Source organism: Canis lupus, chromosome 18 (genome assembly GCF_048164855.1).
Source record: "Canis lupus baileyi chromosome 18, mCanLup2.hap1, whole genome shotgun sequence".
Classification (NCBI taxonomy): domain Eukaryota; kingdom Metazoa; phylum Chordata; class Mammalia; order Carnivora; family Canidae; genus Canis; species Canis lupus.
The window spans coordinates 50,356,198-50,374,360 of record NC_132855.1 but is presented as its reverse complement, the minus strand read 5'-3'; positions in this window follow the sequence as shown (position 1 = coordinate 50,374,360).

Here is an 18,163-nt window from a genome sequence, read left to right as displayed (position 1 = left end):
TTATTTGTTGGGAGTTTATTACTGATATAATTTTGTTAATAGTAATTGGTCTGTTCAGATTTTCTATTCTAGATTCTGTTTTATAAGTTTGTATATTTTTAGGAATTTATCTATGTTTCTTCTAAGTGTCCAATTTATTGATGCATAGTTTTTCATAGTAGTCTCATAATCCTTTATATTTCTGTGGTATTGCTTGTTACTTCTCTTTCATTTCTAATTTTATTTTCTGGGATCTTCTCTTTTTTTCTTGATGAGTCTACCTAAAAGTTTATCAATTTTGTTGTTTCAGAAAAACAGCTCTTAGTTTCGTTGGTCTTTTTAATCGAAAAGTAGCATTTAAATATTAACTTTTATTATTGATAAGCTTGTAGGAAAAGATTACAGGTATTATTGTTAAAAACCTGCATTGTAAAAATAATTCTCTCAAAGTATTTTATTTTTTATTTTTTATTTTTTATTTTTTTTCAAAGTATTTTAGACATAGATGTGAAAAATCTGAGAATTGTACATAGCCTTATACCTAGAAATAGCGCTTATAATTTGTCTAAAGAAAGTCATCATTGAGGCACCTGGGTGGTTCAATCAGTTAAGCATCCAATTCCTGATTTAGGCTTATGTCACAATCTCAGGGGTATGAGATCAAGCCCCATGTCAGGCTTCAAGTTGGATGTGGAGCCTGCTTAAGATTCTCTCTCTGCCTCTTCCTCCTTCTCCCCCACACTACTCTCTATCTTAAAAAAAAGAAAAGAAAAAAAAAAGAAATTCATCTTTGATGCTTATAAAATTGTAACTTAAAGATGTTTTTGAAAATAAATATAAAAAATAAAAATATTTTGATAGACATTCTTTTGACAATGGGGAATATAATGTGTTATTTAGAATAAAATACTAAATGCCAAATGTATGATACTTTGACTTTTAAACTGTAGATAACATGCATTTGGCTAATAAATGTCCTTTGATTTAAAAACACAATCTACATTTTAAAAATTCCCAGAGTCACCTGTTAAACTGTTTGAACTTACCTACCTTGATAAGATTGTGAGCCCGTTAAAACAGAAAATTTAAGAAACAAAACAAAGGGGAAGGGAGGGAAAAATACGATGAAATTAGAGAGAGAGATGAACCATTAGAGACTCAACTATAAGAAACAAGGTAGGAGCATGGGTAACTGGGTGATGGGCATTAAGGAGGGCCCATGATATAATGAGCACTGGGTATTATATGCAACTGATGAATTATTGAACTCTACATCTGAAACTAATGATATACTATATGTTAACTAATTGAATTTAGAAAAACAGAAGACTTATTAATTTCTACACAACTATCCAGCAGAAGAGTTAGTACACTTTAGATATAGCAAAATATTAAATGAGTAAAAAGAAAATTAAATTCTAAAGCAGTTCAGTTTGGTGATAAGAAATTGAATAAAGAGGTAAAGCCTACATTTTAAAATTGATGAAGTTTATGAAAGGTAAACACCAGATTCATAATAATTATAATAACTACCAATATGGAGCATTTACTCAATGTCAGGCAGTGTTTCAAACAAATGACATACGATAACTCACTTAATTTTCACCACAGTTGAACAACATAGGTGCAAATTACAAGCATTAGATCCAGGTTTTAGATGAAGAAGCTGTGGCAAAGGGGAATTTAAAGATTTGCCTAAGGTCACAGGATGTAGCCAGGGAGCTGGGGTTTGCACACAAGCAATCTGGTTCTAGCATCTGGAATACTGAAATTCTTAGAAACCATTCTAGACTATGGAGTAAGTTACTATGCAAAGACATAAGTATGTAGAGAGAGAGTTTAGCAGATCTTAGAGGTCCTAATTGAATATCTACTTGATGAAACACACAATTCTGTATACTGGGTAATCCATGTAGGATGAGATAAAATACAAATTAGGAAGGCAAATCGAAACCATAATTTAGAAATTTTAAAAAATAATAAAATGAGACATTTGAAAATGTGAGTGAAGTTTCCAATGAATTATGTAAAATTATACCTACACAGAAAATCTGTATCTGCCAAAAAATAAAAATCTCACAGATTAAAAATAATTTAATATTTTGAAAATTTCTGAAAGAAGCAAAAAGAACAAAACTGTGTGAACAGATTGGGGCATCTGTTGAACTTTTAATTAAAGCTTTTAATTTTGAATTTTATGAACATGATTTTTTCAATATTTTCCCACTATTCATATGTTTGCACATCTGTTTGTTATCTGCTTTTAACACCATACATGACACAAATATTGAATTGAATTACAGAAGCAGATCACATATAATACATTTATAAATGTCATTTGTACCAAATGTCAGGAAAAATGAAGCAAAAGAATGTCTGGAAAAAAAAAAGAAAAAAAAGAATGTCTGTTCGAATAAACTATGTGCCTTGAACCTTTATATTTGGTTTGAATGCAGCATTAATAAAGATAGGAAACAAGTTTAGGTTACCTAGCAAGTTAACCATCTTAGGTCATTTTTTTATAGGGGTCTACATTTTAAGAACTTTTTTATCTGACCTAAGTACGCAATGGGTAAAACCAAAGGAGAGTAATTAACTAGGCTGATCTAGAAGTGGGATTTTTTTTTTTTTGGCAACTTCAATTATGTATTTAAAATAATCTTTATTCACTCAGTTCACAATCATTTATGGAACATTAATTCTCATCATATCCTTTCTGGTTTCTGATCTCAGTTCTGACATTTATCAGCATCTATGACATTACTGGTTAAACTCCTAGTAACAGTGTAATCTTGAATCAGTAGTTTAAATATTTTGAGCTTTGGCACGATTTTATGTAACGCGAGACTATATATTTTACATTTGTTCCACACTGAGATGATCCTATGACCTCAAATATCTGCTTTAAGAGGATGTGTGAGATTTTCCTAGTAATAGTAATACTACCTTAATAAATTTAAGTGTCTGTGCAACTCAGACCCTTTCAGTTCGGATATTTACTTTGCTGATATTGTCACATATCCAGCCTAAAATGAAAGTATAATAATTCCACACATTAATACTCTAACAAATGAATTTATAAACATAAATTTATAAACCTCTTTATATAGATGACACTTTTTTCTTAAAAATATGGCCAAGATATGCTAGCTCTATTATTAATCTGGTATCTAAAAACAATTCTTATAAACTCTTAAAACTTTGATATTTGCTGGGGAAAGAGCAGATATTATGCTATGTGTGTACTCATTCTATTAGAGTGGTCTCTAATTAGTGACTTCCCATTTATAAAATGGTTCCATGCAAACTATTTACTTCAGCTGCATTTTGATATGTGACAGTCCTCCCACGGGGAAATGTAAAATCACTATGTGAAGGTAATAGTGAATGCAATATAAAAATTGGCACAGCAACCACCTTGTCCACCTGACCCTGACAGGCCAGACATATTGATTGGCGAGTGGTGGCAGAAGATAAAGCAGCCAGGACAGAAAGGCAAGTGCAGTTGGATGATACGATCCATATGTTAACACTTTTTTCTTTAACTTATGCACCAATCTGCAAAGACTGCTGCTTAGGATTGTGAACTCACAGTGGCTGTAAAATGGAAATTGCCTGTAAGTCCCTCCTAGAAGTAGCAATAAAGTTACATTCAGCCTAAGGTATTTGAGGAAAAATTGCCATCACCAGTAATACAATTTATAGCTATCTTTGCCATTGTAGATAAATCCATGTTTTTGACTTTGTGACCATTGAAACATAAAAATTAAACCTTTTAGCCATGGTCAGGCCTTTTGTACTAAATAGTAAAAGCCAGTAATGATTGCTATCAGAAAACTATTTCTAGCCATCATTTCTTGGGGGAAAAAACAATTTTTAAACATGTCTGGAGTTTTATTTACAGTTAATTGGATACTCCATAGTAAAGACATTGTGAATTGATTTATGAAAAGAGCTTCCAGAGAAAGCCCATGGCTCTGTTCCTTTGGTCTGCATGTACTTTGTTTTTATTATTGTTGCTAATGCATTAGATGAGGACACTTTTGTTGATAATAAGCTTAAAAGACATTTACTTTACTTTGCTTACAAGTTCATAGAGGATGTTGGACCAGAATTTTGCTGAATGGCTTGGCTGCAAATCAAATACAGCATCAAATGCTTCCTTTAGACTACTCAGGGAATTTAGTAGAGTAATAAATATAACTGAGCTTAAGCCTCAGTTGAAAGCCAAAGAATACTACTATTTTGAGAAATTATGTCCTGAAAATTACTATTAGTTGATTTTGCCAAAACAAGTGAGATAGACATCTGAGATGATTATCTACATAGCATATATTTTTTCCTCCTCCCTTAAATAGGGAGTTCTAGTTAAAATTGGGAGAGCTTAAAATGATTATTTGAATTTTTTTCCAGATAAATGTCAAAAGGAAATTAGGAAAATCTATAAGAATGCCTTAGCAATCTGGGCAATAATCAGGAATAAATAAAATAAAGGCTATATACATCCTATTTTAACTTTGAACATAACTTTTAAAAGCCTTCAGATCTTCTTTAAAAATATTGAAATTGGCCTTTGAGTCTTAAAGCATTTTAGTCTTCCAGAGGGGAAAATAGGAATATAGGAAAGGATAACAGGGAACATGTTTAGTGATGAAAATTTTGTGATGCTGGGAGAATTGAAAAGAACACATAGTGACTTGGGACTTAGGAGTAGAGAAAATCCTTAGCTTTCATACAATCTACACTTTATTCCTTAATAAATGATATCCTTGAATAGCTATTTTATATCATTATATGCACTAATGATTCTTCTGGGCTATTACACTTTGACACCATCTGATTATGATTGAATTATAGAAGCATCTCCTTATCTCTACAATGGAGCATGAACAAAATATTTGCCTATTTTATTGTGCTTTACATTTAAAAATGCATGGGCAGCCCGGGTGGCTTAGCGGTTTAGCGCCACCTTCAGCCCAGGGTGTGATCCTGGAGACCGGGAATCGAGTCCCATGTCGGGCTCCCTGCATGGAACCTGCTCCTTCTTCTGCCTGTGTCTCTGATTCTCTCTCTCTCTCTCTCTCTCTCTCTCAAGAATAAATAAATAAAATCTAAAAGTAAAAAAAAAATAAATAAAATAAAATAATGCATATAGAGAAGGGGCACCTGGGTGGCTCAATCAGTTAAGCGTCTGTCTTTGGCTCAGTCATGGTCCTGGGGTCCTGGGATCAAGCCCTGTGTTGGGCTCCCTGCTCAGTGGGGCGTCTGCTTCTCCCTCTTCCTCTCCTTCTGTCCCTCCTGGCCTCTCTCTCTTTCTCTTTTCTCTCCCTCATTCTATCTATCTTAAATACATAAATAAAATCTTTAAAAAAATAGTGGAGAGAGTGGAAAGAAATGGAAATTTGAATGTATATAGGTATCAGCCAATTCTCAGCATTTTAAATTTAGATATAGATTGTTTTAACATGTGTTCAAATGTAAAGAGAAATAAAATTTAAGACTTTATATTATTACCTCTTGGGAATATATAGCTGAGAATTGTATTTATGAAGTGAGGTGTGACTGGAAATTCATATTTTTAGCTTTCAGAAGATGGACTTCTCCTTCCCCCCACAACACAACAAAAATAAGAAAATCAAACTGAAACAAAACACAGAAGATTATTTTTCAATATTCGTATTTATTTTTGCTTCAGAGTACTTATGTTAATGAGATTTTATATAAATGAAATTACTTAGAATTAAAAAAATTAATTCAGGTAAAGGAAAGAGAATTCTTTGCAACTTGAGGACTTTTTAAAAATGAGCTTACAGTATTGTTGAAATGACTTAGGATAATATACTTAATATGTTAACATATTATATTACATATAAAAAGGAATGGAAAATCTCTCCATTTTTAAAGAAAATCTGTTACATTGAGATGAGAATACTGCTTTAACCTAAACACGTGACAAAAGGAAACTCTGGAGGAAATGGTTAGGGGGATCACAGGCTTTTCAACAGAGAAAATAGCTGTGGAACAATATTATGAAGCCAGTGTTGTCTTTGCTAAATCAGATGGACAATTAAGTAACATATTTAATCACGCAAAGAGTGAACTAATAACATCAATGTATTAGTTTTCTGTGGCTGCTAAACCTAATTGCCACAACCTTAGTGGCTTGAAACAACAAAAATGTTTTCTCACAGTTCTGGAAGCTAAACATACAAAACTGTGATCCCTGGGCTGACCTCAAGGTGTCCTCAGGGCTGCACCTTCTCCAGAGACTCCAGGGGAAAATGTGTTCCTTGGGTCATCCAGCTTCCAGGCTCTGCTGGCATTCATTGGTGTGTAGCCACATCACTCCAATCTTTAGAGCCACACCTTTAGCCCTTCTACTCCATCTTTACATCACTTTCTCCTCTGTGTGGATGTCACATGTCTCTCTGCCTTTGTCATGATATTTGTGATCCAGATAATCCAGTATAATTTTATTTTTTATTTAATTAATTAATTAATTAATTTATTTATTTATTTATTTATTTATTTATGATAGTCACAGAGAGAGAGAGAGAGGCAGTATAATTTTAATCACAACTGCAAAGATCCTTTTTACATATAAGGTAACATTTACATATTCCAGAAATTAAGATTTTATTTCTTGGAGTGGTCATAGTTTTGCCTAACACGATAACTCAACTTTAAGAGATTCTGGTCCCTGAAGCTTCTGGTCATCATGATATAGAAGATAATCACCAATCCTGGGAGATATATAAGGAGATTGTAATGGATAAATGATGATATAGTCTGAGGAAGATAATCCAAGAATAGCAACATAGGTCTAAAAAATGTTTTTAATTGAGATGGCCAGCTCTTTCTATAAAATACAGGAACGTGAAATAACTGCAGAGGACACATAAGACCCCGTTGAGTATACATTGCAAAGACCCACATATGGCAGACACATAAATGCACAAACTCTAAATAAGATAACTGATGGAGACTCATTTTACTTTTTCACTGTGACTGATAACACTAATTTAGGCTTACTTCTACCCCTATAGTGGAACTTATTTTGTGGGAAGAAGCATATACAAAAGGCATATAGAAGAAACAATATACTTTCTGGTGGAAAATAGGATTAAAAACCACAATAGTGTTCTGGTGGACACAGTTACTAATATTGGGTTTTTCTATATGCTACTAGTGACTTTAGAGACAAGTTATAGATTTCTGTAGTATAAGGCCCTGACAGGGTTTTTTCGGTTTTTTATTTTTTTTTTCTCTTTGTGATATAAGTACCTGATTTAAGTTTTGATTGCCTGGGCATCCTTTTCACAGAGACATTCATTTTAAAGATGGTTATCTTGAATAAACATATTGCCCAGCCACTTCTCTAGATAAAGAACCAGACCAACTCCCTGCATTGAGGCTCCACCTCTGTTTCAGAAATCTTGGTTGATTCTGATACCTACTTGGGCCACTTATCTTTTTTCTTCCCACACTTTAATTTCTTGCTCTTATGTTTTATATTCACCAATAAAGAGTAAGCCTGTGAAACCCTAGGCCCCCACCCTTGACCCCAATAAAAGGAGAACCCATGGTACATGCAGGTGCTCATTGTCACACATACTCTCTATCTCCCTATCTATGACCTCACTGTGTGTGTGGCCCCATATGTGGTTTGTAATTTCCGGGTCTTTGTTTTTTTAAGTTTCTTGATGGTTGTTGCTGAAAGGCATCTTGTAATCATAAGAACTACAAGGGTTGGTCCAGTCTGAACATTGGTTTGGAAAAGGGAAGTATCTATGGGAAGCTCATCAGGGTCCAGGTGAGTGCCCGTACACATTTCTAGCTGATAGCATTACTATTGATAGGTTGAAATCTGCACAAAACAGTTCCCTTATTGCATCTAATTTCCTGTCCATTCTTCTTCCAGTGAGGTTTCCATTGAGTGATAATTGTGTGTGGTGAAAATCAGTCTTTCAAATCGGCCTTTGTTATGAAAGTTGGTTTTGCTAGTTAGCTTTCTAAATGGCCTTGGAGAGTTTTCTCTCTTCTCATGTTGTGATTTTGTAAAGATTGAAGGAAGGAATACATTTGAAAGATGTATAAGCACTTAGTAGACTACTGAGAAATGTGGTTTTATTTTTATTTTGCCAAGAGTCTACTCACTAGCTCTGATTCATGCCTCACCCCAAACTTCCAGACTTCATCTGACAGACTACATCCTAAACCAAGGCTAACACTCTACCATCCACCTTGCTCAAGAGTACAGATTTTGCCACTCATGGACAGGAGCTTGTCTGCATTTCCACTATAAACTGCTGCCAAGAATTCCATATGACTTGACATTTCTTTCTGCTTGATGATTATGTTCCATTATAGCCTCAACTTCCTTTAGATAATCCTAGTTCTCATTCCTGAATGTCTTCATCTAATCAGTTTCTGAAGTCCACAGTTGCATGCTTACACATATCTCTTAAAGTAGGTCTTTTGGCCACTTGAGCCTTGGAGGAGGTGGAAGACAGTTGATAAAACCCTGAATGGGGAGTCAGATGATTGATTCCTGAGCCTAGAAGAAATCAGTAAATATTTGTTGAATTAGTGAAAGAGAGTAGGTGCCATTATGTGTGGGCCAGATGAATAGATTTATGCAGAGGCCTTAGAGAGGAGATAGCTTGCAATCAGTTCGGCATGTCTGGCTCATACTAAGGACAAAGTTAGAAGGTAGTAAGAAATGGGGTTGGTAAAGTAAGAAGGAACCAAGTTGTGAAAGGCTAACAGCAATTTTAAGACCCTGTATATTCCCTTAAGGACAACTCTAATTTACAGCTTTAGGCAAAAGTAGGTCAGATAAAATTTGTACACTAGATCATTTTGGCCTAAATTCAAAGTATGGATCAGAAAAGGTAAGACTTCAAATGGAAAGAACAGTTATATAATTTTTTATTAATAAAGATGTGACATAAAGGTAGTTTGTGATATATTAGTCACAATTTAGATAGAAATAAACTGATTCTAAACAGAATTAAGGGAATTAGCTGATTAAAAAAGATACGAAATTTATCAATATAGCCTAAAGAAAATTGATGATAATTTAACTTTTAAGTTGCCTATAATTTTAGCTAAATCATAACAATCATATGCCAAAAGACACCATTTTACCAAATTTACATCACTGATTAAAAATGACACAAAACCGGTGATTTCTCCTGGAATCTCTTCTGAGAAAGAGCTCTAGAGAGGAGGTGACAGAAGAAATGGCCAGTTGTCAGGGACTGCTGACATTCAGGGATGTGGCCGTAGAATTCTCTCAGGAGGAGTGGAGATGTCTGAATCATACTCAGCGGGAATTATACAGAGATGTGATGTTAGAGAACTATGGACACCACCTCTTTGTGGGTCTAATTATATCAAAGCCAGATTTGGTCTCCTTTTTGGAGCAAAGGAAGGAACCTTGGGATTTGAAGACAAAGAATACAGTAGCCATCCATCCAGACGATGAGGGAGACTATGGTTTACAATTTACGAAGAAAGACCACATGGAGATGCTGTTTGTGGGTCATGAGGAAGAGTGACCTAAATCTTGATGAAGGATGCCTGGGTGGTTCAACGGTTGGGCGTCTGCCTTCGGCTCAGGGCATGATCCCTGAGTTCCAGGGTGGAGTCCCGCATCGGGCTCCCTGAGGGGAGCCTGCTTCTCCCTCTGCCCATGTCTCTGCCTCTCTCTGTGTGTCTCTCATGAATAAATAAATAAATAAATAAATAAATAAATAAATAAATAATCTTTAAAAAAAATGACACAAAACCCTAAAGGCCATTGTTCTGTTAAGTTTAGCTCAAGTTAGGAGAATTTATATTTGCTCTATCAGACCTCTTTTATTTTGTTTTAGGACGTTCTAAAGGTTTGTATGAACTTGAATACAGTCTATATGACCATTGCTTAATAGATATGCTTTAAAAATGGACATATATTTCTAACATAGATTTGAATCTATATGATTAACATGCAGTATTTTTGATGATTCATTTTATTGATCTATTTTCAGTCTATAATGACAAACACCTAGTTTTTCTGGCACAGGAATGATAATGACCCTTGTAATCTACAATGTAAATTCACACAAGGAAAAATATTGAGTGTTTTAAAGTACCCCTAGTTATTTCTTTATAGGCTTACTTAATTTCCTGCTTAAAGTATCTTTCTAACAGGTACTTTATGAAAATGACATTTTGGCATGTGTATGTTCTCATTTTCTCTCATCTGACATGTTCTGCTCAATTTGTACATCAAAACATGTCTCTGCAACTCTCCACATCTTGGATTTAATGTCATTTATGAACTTGAATTTTTTCTTTCTTCATTGTTCATCAATGTCAAAAGAAACAGATAACTTAGAATATCAAATTTTATGACGTTCACCCTGAAATTTCTTTTTTTTTTTTAAAAAGATTGTATTTATTCATGAGAGACAGAGAAAGAGAGGCAGAGACACAGGCAGAGGGAGAAGCAGGCTCCATGCAAGGAGCCCGATATGGGACTCGATCCCGGGACTCCAGGATCACGCCCCAGGCCAAAGGCTAAACCGCTGAGCCACCCAGGGATCCCCTACCCTGAAATTTCTAACTGTCAAGAATAAGTCACAAGCTGTATAAAATAAGAATACAACTCTTCTAAAGTATTGGTCCAAGCTGAAAAACAGCATAAAACCAATTATATCAATTATAGCCAACTTAATGCTGACATTATAAAGAGAATTTAGTTTTCTCTGAGCATTAACAGAGGACAGCCAGATACAAAGTGCAGCCATGGTGGATCCAGGAGTCCATTTCTCTAAAGAGAGACCTTTGGCATAGAGAATGACTTGACTCAAAAGGAAATACATCAGACACTGAAGTGACATTAAAATTAGTTGGCAGGATTTTAAAAAAATTTTCTCACTTTAAGAAATTATGAAAAAAAAAAGAAATTGTGTATCCTTTTCTTTCCAAAGTATTATCCTTTTTACGCTTACTCAATTTCTTGATGAACTAATGAAAGAACATAACACATGACTATATTACCTGTTTTCAAGGTTAAGTTTCTCACCCTGAGGTTGGAACTGGGATTCACATCAGTTTTAAACTCTAATCAGGTGGCTTTGCTGCTATAGGAAAAGCTGAGGGTATAGGGTACCCAGATCAGGCAAGCGAGGCATAAAAATGGGGCATAAAAATAGAACATCAGACAGATGGAATGGTTCAGGAGTCAAAATTTGCCTGTTCTACTGTACTTGACAAGAAAATAATTAATTAGCATTAAATAGCTAACTTTCTTCAGGCTTAAGCTGGCAATAATTAGAAACTGGGGATTCTTAGCAATCTTATCAATTTGTAGGATTCTCTATCTCAAAAATGTATTTATCAGCACAATTGGCTTAAAAAGCACATTCATATATGCTACTTTAGGTAAATGAAGTACTTAATTGGCACTAAATCTCCAAAATATTAAGATTTTTTCAATAGTAATTATGGATAGCCCTTAGTCCTATACTGTATAATTTTTGTCATCCATTTTACTTTTTCATGCACTATCAACATTTTAAACAGTGACAAAAATCAGAAAATACGCAAAAACTTCTGTATTCACCAGTGACACTTTTGATTTTTAAAATTATAAGACACATGTTTAAAAAAAAAAGAAGTATGACTCTCTCTCCATCTATCCTTGTTTTTTACATTTTATGTTAATTAATTCAAGCCATTAACTTAGACTTCCCCACAGCCTAACTGTTACTGATTGCATACTCATGGTACAGCTCAGTATGTCCTTCTGCCTCCTTTATGCCTGCAAATTGGCAGCTGGATCTAAAGACTTGAGCAAACCTCAGATTCAACACCTTAATTTTGTACCTCAAACTTGCAAACAGTAAGACAAAAAATAAATAAATAAAAACTAAATATGCCTAAAGGAACATCTTTTTAATTAATGGCATGTTAGAAGTTGGAGTGTTCATATCAACATATATACAGTATCCTACAAGTGGCACATGACAAAAATGGTTTATGGAGACCAACAGTAGATTACAAGACTTTAATAAAATAGTATATTTTATTATAGCATCAGCAGTCTTTCATATCGTTTCAACATTGCAAAATATATATTAGTCTAAAAGATAACGGCATTCATGATTGAATTTGCAAGTACTTTTTTTTTCCATCTCAATCTTGGAACTGAACCAGCAACAGTTTGCTTTCATGTGTAAATGATCCCACTTTGCATTTACTGTATTCACAGGGTTTTTTGAATTCACCAATTTACAGTTACTGTATGAGTAGAAAAGTTTTGGATTTAGCAGATTCTGAGTGTGAAAATACACTACATTGATGATAGTATCAGAAAGGGACCCACATGACCAACAGAGAGGCCAGTTGATGAATCTAGCAAAGATATCAGGATCTGCCCAATCCATGAGATTATTTCGAGGGATCTGAGCAGCAGCCACCTGTAACATTCCACAGGTAACTACAACTGCTTTTGTTGCTTCTTGGAACTAAATGGGAGGCAAAGCACTTAGTTGGGTTGTCTGGATTTTGGAAGATATATATTTCACATATGGAAATATTGCTAGCTCCTATTGATAAGCCTACCTGCAATTCATATTTGCTTGCAGAGGTCCGAAACAGCCGACTGTGTCTGACTAGCAAAAAGTGGTGGCTCAGTGGCCACATGACTGACCACCAGTTAAAACCCTGGACACTAAGGCTCAGGTGAGCTTCCCTGGTTGAGAACATTTCACAAATGTTGACACACATTGTTGGGACACTTAAGCACATCCATGGACCTTCTTTGGGAGAGGACTCCAGAAGCTCATGCATGGTTTCTCCTGGACTTCTTCCATGCACTTGTTCCCTTTGGTAGGTTTTAAACTGTATCTTCTTGCTTTAAATAACTGTAACTATTAGGAATAGCAGCTCTTGGAGACTGGGAGTACTTGCAACAACTCAACAATCATCAAGGGGTGATTCCCGGGGAACCCCAGAAGCAAGAGTCAGTTGTCTTTTAAAGAGAATTAAATAATAATAATAAAAAAATCCCATTCAATTGTCACTTGCAGCATCTTTATTCCTTTGCTTATATGCAGATTTCCATTTGGTATCGTTTTCCTTCTGATTGAAGAAACTCTTTCATTGTTTCTAGAATGTGAATATATGGGGATTAATTCTTTCAGTTATTATGGTTTTAAACAAGTCTTTATTTTGCTTTCAGTTTTTGAGAGATTTTTTTTTACATGGAATGGAATTGTCTAGGTTGACAGGTTTTAATGAATCTACTTTAAATATATCTTCTTTAAATATATCTTGTTCAATTATCTTATTTACATTATTTCCATTGAAAAGTCTGCTACTATCCTTAACTCTGCCCCTCCCTAATAACATGTCTTTTTCTCTGGCTGTTTTTAAGATTTTATCTTTATCATTGTTGTTGAGCAATTATGCTGTGTCTTGGTGTATTGCATTTGTGCTTGCTGGCCTTGGGTTTTGATAAGCTTGTAGATCTGTAAGTTGTTTTCATTAAATTAGGTAAAATTTCAGCCATTATCTCTTCAAATATTTCTCTGCTTCTCCTCCTCCTTCAGGGATTGCAATTTCTTAGGATTTATAGTCAGCTTCAAGTTGACCCACAGCTCACGGGTGCTCTTTTATTTTTTTATTCATTTTTTCCTCTTTTTTAAATTTCCAGTGCAGGTAGTTTCCTCACTCAACATTCAGCTGACATAATTGGCAGGACCTTTTGCAGATCTCCAGATTTCTCTCTCTGAACAGCTGTCTAGCTACTAGTACTCTGTTCTTTGAACTATAGACATTTGGACCTCTCAAGCCTCAAAGCTCCATCTCCTCACCTGCAGTATTCCACTGGGCTCTGCCTAGAGTCTCCCCTCTCTGCACCATGAGCTTGAAACTGTGCATGCTCCAAGTAGGGACAATCATGATGTTCACCTTATTTGCTTCTCATGTTTTGGGGATTACTGTCCTAAGTTATCAGATGTCCCAGTATCTTAGAAACCACTGTTTCATATATTTTATTGTTCATTTACTGTTTTTTTCAGGTGGGAGAGTGAATCCAGTTCCCATTATTGTATCTCAGTCTGATGGGGAGCTCTTCTCCTGGCACATTTTGGACAAAGTCTCTCTCACCAATTTATATTTCTTTGCTTTCTAGAACCAGTAGAGTTCAAGCCCATTTTATACTTTTCCTGTGGCAACCCAGGATAGAGGAGCCCTGGTTCCTTTTAGTAGAGATGGTAATAATAGATCTCACATTAGATCTATTATTATTTTTTGTATGGCGTTGATTCTAAGCCCTCAAGTGGACTGAGCAATGGAAGTTTTGTATGTATGTATTTACATATATACACTAGCAACATGTTAAATTAATCTATAAATATTGTATAGATACCTAGAATTACAATTGCTCTGACAACAATCAAATAACCCTAAGTAGTACCTATATTTAGCAAATGTTGACTTTTTCATTAGTGATGTTGAATCTTAAGAAAATAAAAATATATAACAATTGACTTTGTGGTATAGTTACCATGAGTTCAAGAGAGCAAAGATGTAAAATTTCATTCTATCTTCTGCCCTTGCACTGATATCATGACATCTTTTGCCCAGGAAAACCATCTATTTTTCTGAATATATTTCATGAGAGGGGATTGAGTATCAGGATTACTTCAATTACTTCAGTTCTTATTAGAGTCTGGTTTTCTAATGTTTAAAAACTATATTTGCAAAAAAAAAAAAATGAAAAGAAATAAATGAAAAAAAATCTTACTATCATTCATAATATGTTGCCTAAGGCATGCCTCATCTATATCCGTATCAGTTTTTAATATTTGGTTCACAGTCCTTTGTTTCTTTCTATAGTGATTGGGGAATGGAGTAAATCATTTAAAGAGAACTTGGACCTTGGCCTAATCACTCCATAACTTCATACTATATGATGCTGTTTAAATAAAAACATAAGGTTGATATAAAACTACAAAAGAAAATTGCCTTGAAGGAACTCCACAAAAATAGTAGCTAGAAAAAAACCCAAACTAAGTCATTGTTCTGTTAAAAAATACAAGTAAAAAAATACAGAAAATGTAATTTTTGAGATGTTTACATTTCCTTGGGGTGGTAGCTCTAATGTTTTATTTACAATACAATCATAGTCATATGAAGTTATGGAAATTATATGTCTAAAGGAAGGTTGCATTTAATTCAAATACCTTCACAAATTTTAACATGTTTGATTTTAAAATACCTATCTTTATTAATTATCCCATTTGCTTTTAACATCCAGGTGGTAGAAGTTAAATTTCTTTGCTTAAATAAATAAATAAATAAATAAATAAATTTTTGTTTTCATAAACATTTTTATTGCTTTTATTCAATATGAAGACTTTTATAAATGTGATGTGAAAAGGAATCAAAAATACTAATTTAAGATTTTAATAATAGAAATAATCATAAAAACATAGAAATAGTTGTAAATAGACCTATCAGCCAAAGATGGGTTCAGGAGAGAGAAATTTGTAAATAGAAAGTATGAGTATATAAGGGTTCTACTTTTTTTTTTTTCTCTAACGTTTTGATAGTGCTGACCTCTGTGGATTTTTTCAAGACACTAAATCAGATAGTTCAAACCAGTCTAAAGCCAAGCATTCACATATTGATTTTTCTTTGTTTGTCAAAAAGGGGTAACTGATGGTATATCAAGTCTTATTTACTCTTGAGTTTGCAAAGTTTCACGTTTTGTTATTGGTATTATTTTCTCAGCTGCCTTCCAACCCAGCTCCAACTCAAACCAAAATTTGACATGGTATCTTCAGCTGCAAAACCCTTTCTGGTTTTGGATGTTAGTTTATTACTTACTAGCGCTACTTTCTATGATAGCCCCACATCCTGTTAATTTGTTGCATATGTTCTTGACTTGCAGGAACCCTTATTAGCCTTCTTCCGTGATCTCCCTCAAATTTTCAAAAACATCACCTCAAATATCTTCTTCATCTAAGACTTTATGTCAAAATACCTGTCACAACAGAGCGCATAAATATTATAATTTAAATTAGATACATATTTTATTCAGTAATGCAGGCTGAGAGTCCCTTTGGGACTTCAGTCATTTTCCAGCTGATGATGGATATGCCTTGAATCCTGCGACTGCTTATCCTGCTGCTTTTTTTTTTTTTTTTAAGATTGTATTTATTTATTCATGAAAGACACAGAGAGGCAGAGACACAGGACACAGGCAGAGGGAGAAGCAGGCTCCTGGCAAGTTGTAGTTCCTTAAATATGCCTTAATCAATTACACTTCCAAGTTATTTTTTTGCTTTGTCATTCCTTCAAATAACCTGAAAACAATTTAGTCTGAGAAAAAGCATACTTATCTTTGAAAACTCTTCTCAGATATCCCTTGCTTTGAAAGTTGTTTTATCCTGTTTAGTTATTGACATATAAAAGAAATTGTTTTGGCGCAGTGGAAAAAAGAAATGGAAATCTGAACCCCAACTGTGCCACTTACTGGTCTTCCTGAGCATTTAAAGAGTCAATTACCATCCCTGAGGTTCAGCCTTTTCTGCAGAATGGTAGTATTTATAGGTAGCTCACAGTTGAAAGGAATAACTGAGATAAGGTATTAAAGTCACTCATACAGTCTTGACATACTGTGTAGGCCCTCAATAAAAGCTGATATTAATCAACAATTACAATTACATTGATTAGTATAGTTATCTTCCATGAAGACAAATGTATGAAAACATATCTCAGCCATTGAAAATAAAGATCATAGGAAAATAAGAAATTAAAAAATCCTATATTCTACCAATATGCTTTACCAGGTAAAGTCCAAATAGCAGACATGATGTTTATCAAGTCCACATGAAGTCCCAAATTTTCATTCCCATTTCTCCAGGGGTAATATTGCCAATGATTACAGACTGCACAGGATCACTATAACATAGAGTTTAGATGACTATACTATTTATTTTAGGCACAATTCTTTATTTATCCGTGACTTCTATCTCTATGTCAGTGACTTGTTTTGCATTTTACAAGTGACTCATTTTGGGAGGAAGGCTGAAATCCAAACATGAATTTGGTGTAAATCCAGATAGTTGTTTTAATGTGATTCCATGAAAATAAGACTTAAAAGTTAAAGCTTCCATGCATAAATTAATGATTTGGAGTTTGCGTTTTATCCACAAAATGATTGGTGGTGTAAGATAAGGTCATTAACAAACCATTGTGGTTCACTTACTCATGATTTAGCTTTAATTATTATAGTCTCTTCTCAAATGAAGAAAATTTTAAAATATAGTTTTATACGTGATTTAATTTAAAATTTCATTGTCATTTATGCAACAGAAAAACAAGCTGTTGCCACACTATATCTCCAATATGATTTTTTAAATGAATAAGATATACTTGATTTGCCTTAGAGAGACATCAGAAATATTTGAATTGGTTCCTGATTTTGCAAAGTAAAATAACAAGTAAAGAAAGTTTATAAATAATGTGTGACACAGTGGGTGTTTTTGTTTTGGTTTAGCTTCAGTTTTTTGGATAGGGAGAGCAGGGGAGGGGCAGAGGGAGAGGGAGAGAGAGAATCTCAAGCAGACTCCTTGCTGAGTGGGAAGCCCAATGCTGCCTATCTCATGAGCTGAGATCATGACATGAGCCGAAATCAAGAGTTGGAGGCCTAGCCAACTAAACCACCTAGGCACACCTAGAATGATTTTATTTATTTGTTTTTATTTTTTAAAATTTACTTATTCATGAGAGATATAGAAAGAGAGGCAGAGACATAGGCAGAGGGAGAAGCAGGCTCTCTATGTGAGACTTGATCCCAGGACTCTGGGATCATGCCCTGAGCCAAGGGTAGACACTCAACCACTGAGCCACCCAGGCATCCCAGAATGAATGTTTTTAAATATCAACTTAAGGTAACAGGAATCTTTGTAGCTTTTAATAAAACCCAGTAAGAGAGAGAGAGGGAAGAGAGAGACTGCCAACAAATCATCTTTATGAGTGACTAGAGAATGGAGTAAATGTTTTAAGACTCATTTTCAGTAAAGGACCCAGGATTAATAAACAGCCCTAGAGAAAGAGAAGAAAGAGAACTCTTAGAGTAAGAATAAAGGTTAAATTTTAAACACAAAGAAAAAAAATT